We start from the raw sequence: 5,000 nt of genomic DNA on the forward strand, positions 1-5,000 counted from the left end.
ATTCGATTAATGATAAATTTTGCACATTTAGACGTATTTTTCATATTCATATAAGTTATATATTTTTGATACATTGATGTCTGGATTCTCTTAACGACCTCGGGATCAGAACCCCAGGAGAAATCACACAAAAACAAGAGCTTGTGACCGGCCTGGAGTCGAACCCTTATCCTGCAAGCTTGTATAGACAGTGACTTACCACTTGGCTACGAAGACAGATAGAAATCAATGACAATTCATCCGTACTTATGCATATCGACATCAGGTTTTTTTTTTTACTTGTAATTAAAATAAACACCTCTTCACCATCGAGGCTAATTGGTAGTTTGTTACTAGGCATTAGATTAATGATAAATTTTGCATATTTAGACGTATATTTTATATTGTAATAAGCCCTTTATTTTTCATAAATTAACGTCTGGATTCTCTTAACAACCTCGGGATCAGAGCACCAGGTGTAATCACAAAAAGACAAAAGCCTGTGACCGTCTGGGAGTCGAACCCTTGTCCTGCAAGCTTACATAGACTGTGACTTACCACTTGGCCACGAAGAAAAATTAAAGTCTACGACAATTCTTCTGTACTTAGACATGTCAACTTCGTTTTTTTTTTTTTTTTTTACTCAGAATTAAAATCATCCCATCTTCACCATAGTAGCTGATTGATAGTTTGTTACTTGGCATTCGATTAATGATAAATTTTGCACATTTACACGTTTTTTTTTATATACAAATAAGCCATATATTTCTGATACATTGATATCTGGATATTCTTAACGACCTCGAGTTCAGAGCCTCAGGTGAAAATCACACAACGACAAGAGCCTGTGACCCGCCGTGTGTTGAACTCATTTCCAGCAAGCTTGTATAGACAGTGACTAAGCCACTTGGCCACGGAGAAAGACAAAAGTCAATAACAATTCTTCTGTACTTATTCCTGTCAACTTCAGGTTTTTTTTTTTTTTTTTTTTTTTTTTTGTAATCGGAAGTTAAATCATCTTATCTCCACCATCGTAGCTAATTGGTAGTTTGTTACTTGGCCTTCGATTAATGATAAATTTTGCGCAATTAGACGTATTTTTCATATTCAAATAAGTTATTCATTTTTTATACATTATTGTATAGATTCTCTTAACGACCTCGGAGTCAGACCCCCAGGCGTAATCATACAAAGACAAAAGCTTGTGACCGGCCAGGAGTCGAACCCTTGTCCGGAGAGCTTGTATAGACAGTGACTTACCACTTGATTATGAAGAAATATAGAAGTCAATGTCAATTCTTCTGTAATTATACCTGTCGACTTCAGGTTTTTTTGTTCCTGGAATTTACTTCAACCCGTCTTCCATCGTAGCTAGTTGGTATTTTGCTACTTGGCATTTTACTATTGATAAATTTTGCACATTTATTCTTACTTTTCATATTCAAAGAAGCCATATATTTTTGATACATTATTGTCTGGATTCTCTTAAAAACCTTGGGATCAGAACCCCTAGTGAAATCACACAAAGACAAGAGCTTGTGACCAGCTGGGAGTCGAACCCTTGTTCAGCAAGCTTGTATAGACACTGACTTACCACTTGGCCACGAAGAAAGATGAAATCTAAGGACAATTCTTTTGTAATTATACCTGTCGTCTTTACTTTTTTTTGTACTCGGAATTGAAATCAACCCATCTTCCCCATCGTAGCTAATTGGTAGTTTGTTACTTGGCATTCGATTAATGAGAAATTTTGCATATTTACACTATTTTTCATATTCAAATAAGCCATAAATTTTTTATACTTTAATGTCTGGCTTCTCTCAACAACCTCGGAATCAGAGCCCCAGGTGAAATCACAGAAAGACAAGAGCTTGTGACCGGCCGAGAGTCAAACCTTTGTCCAGAAAACTTGTATAGACAGTGACTTACCACTAGGCCATGAAGAAAGATAAAAGTAAATGACAATTCTTCTTTACTTATACCTATCGACTTCAGATTTTTGGAATCGCAATTGAAATCAACCCATCTTCACCATTTTGGCTAATTGGTAGTTTGTTACTTTGCATTTGATTAATGATAAATTTTGTACATTGACACATATTTTACTGTACATATTCAGATAAGCCATATATTTTTTATACTTTAATGTCTGGCTTCTCTTAACGCCCTCAGCCTCAGAGCCCCAGGAGAAGTCACACAAAGACATGAGCTTGTGACCAGCCAGGAGTCGAACCCTTTTCCGGCAAGTTTGTATAGACAGTGACTTACCACTTGGCCAAGCAGAAAGATAAAAGTCAATGACAATTCTTTGGTACTTATACCAGTCGAATTCAGGTTTTTTTTGCACTCGGAATTGAAATCAACCTATCTTCATCATCGTAGCTAATTGGTAGTTTGTTACTTGGCATTTGATTAATGTTGAATTTTGCACGTTTACACATATTTTTGATATACAAATAAGCCACATATTTCTGATACATTAATGTCTGGATTTTCTTATCGACCCCGAGATATGAGCCTCAGGCGAAATCACAAAAAGACAAAAGCTTGTTACCGGCCGGGAATCGAACCCTTGTCCGGTAAGCTTGTATAGAGGGACCTACCACTTGGCCCTAAAGAAAGACAAAAGTACATGACAATTCTTCTGTAGTTATACCTATTGACTTCGGGTTTTTTTTTTTTTTTTTTTTTGTAATCAGAATTTACGTCAACCCATCTTCACCATCGTAGCTAATTGGTTGTTTGTTACTTGGCATTCGATTAATGATAAATTTTGCACTTTTAGACCCATTTTTCATATTCAAAAGAGCCATATATTATTAAAACATTAATGTCTGGATTCTGTTAATGACCTCGGGATCAGAGCCCCAGGTGTGATCACACAAGACAATTGCTTGTGACCGGCCGGAAGTCAAACCCTTGTCCAGCAAGCTTGTATAGATAGTAACTTACCACTTGACTATGAAGAAAGATAAAAGTCAATGACAATTCTTCTGTACTTATACCTGTCGACTTCAGGTTTTTGTACCCGGAATTGAAATCAACCCATTATCACCATCGTAGCTAATATTTAGTGTGTTACTTGGTATTTCATTATTGATAAATTTTACACATTTACTCCTATGTTTCATATTCATGTAGGCTATATATTTTTGATACATCAATGTCTGGATTCTCTTAATGACCTCCGGATCAGAATCCCCGGCAAAATCACTCCAAGAGAGAGCTTGTGACCGGCTGAGAGTCGAACCCTTGCCCAGCAAGCTTGTAGAGACAGTGACTTACCACTTGGCCTCGAAGAAAGATAAGTCAATAACAATTCTTCTGTATTTATATCTGTCAACTTCTGTTTTTCTTTGTACTCGGAATTGAAATCAACCTATCTTCACCATCATAGCTAATTGGTAGTTTGTTACTTGTCATTCGATTAATGATAAATTTTGCACATTTCTACGTATTTTTCATATTTAAATAAGCCATATATTTTTGATACCTTAATGTCTGGCTTCTCTTAACGACCTCGGGATCAGAGCCCCAGGTGAAATCACACAAAGACAAGAGCTTTTTACCACCCGGGAGTTAAACCATTGTCTGGGTACTTGTATAGACAGTGGCCTACCACTTGGCAACGAAAAAGGATGAAAGTCAATGACAATACTTTTGTACTTATATCTATGGACTCCAGCTTTGTTTTGTAATCGGAATTGAAATCAACCCATCTTCACCATCGTAGCTAATTGGTAGTTTGTTACTTGACATTTGATTAATGATAAATTTTGTACATTGAGACATATTTTTCGTATTCGAATAAGCCATATATTTTTGATACATTAAAGTGTGGCTTCTCTTAACGACCTCGAGATCAGACCCCCAGGAGAAATGATACAAAGACTAGAGCTTGTGACCGGCCGGGAGTCAAACCCTTGTCCGGCTAGCTTGTATAGATGGTGACTTACCACTAGGTCAACTTCAGGCTTTTTATACTCAGAATTGAAATCATCCCATCTTCACCATCGTAGCTGATTGGTAGTTTGTTACTTAATATTCGATTAATCATAAATTTTGCACATTTACACTTATTTTTCATATACAAATAAGCCATATATTTCTGATACATTAATGTCTGGATTTTCTTAACGACTTCGGGATCAGAGCCTCAAGCAAAATCACACAAAGACAAGAGCTGTGACAGGTCGGGAGTCGAACCCTTGTCCGGTAAGTTTATATAGACAGTGAGTTACCACTTGGCTACGAAGAAAGACAAAAGTCAATAACAATTCTTCTGTACGTACAGGTTTTTTTTTTTTTTTGTAATCGGAATTTTAATCAACCCATCTTCACCATCATAGTTAATTGGTAGTTTGTTACTTGGCATTCAATTAATTATAAATTTTGCACATTTAGACGTATTTTTCATATTCAAATAAGTCATATATATTTTATACATTAATGTCTAGCTTCTCTTAACGACCTCGGAATCGGATCCCCAGGCGTAATCACACAAAGACATAAGCTTGTGACCACCCAGGAGTCGTACCCTTGTCCGACAAGCTTGTATAGACAGTGACTTACCACTTGACTGCGAAGAAAGATACAAGTCAATGACAATTCTTCTGTACTTATACCTGTCGACTTCAAGTGTTTTATACTCGGAATTGAAATCAACCCATCTTCCATCGTAGCTAATTGGTATTTTGTTACTTGCCATTTTATTATTGATAAATTTTTCACATTTAGTCTTATTTTTCATATTCAGAGAAGCCATTTATTTTTTAAACATTAATGTCTGGATTCTTTTAACAACCTCAGGATCAGAACCTCAGGTGAACTCACACATAGACAAGAGCTTGTGACCAACTAGGAGTCGAACCCTTGTCCAGCAAGCTTTTATAGACAGTGATCTACCACTTGGCCACGAAGAAAGACAAAAGGCAATGACAATTCTTCTGTAGTTATACCTATCGACTTAAGTTTTTTATTTTTTATTTATATTTTTTTTTTTTTTTGTACTCGGAATTTAC

The sequence above is a fragment of the Palaemon carinicauda genome, chromosome 11 (assembly GCF_036898095.1).
Source record: "Palaemon carinicauda isolate YSFRI2023 chromosome 11, ASM3689809v2, whole genome shotgun sequence".
Lineage (NCBI taxonomy): Eukaryota > Metazoa > Arthropoda > Malacostraca > Decapoda > Palaemonidae > Palaemon > Palaemon carinicauda.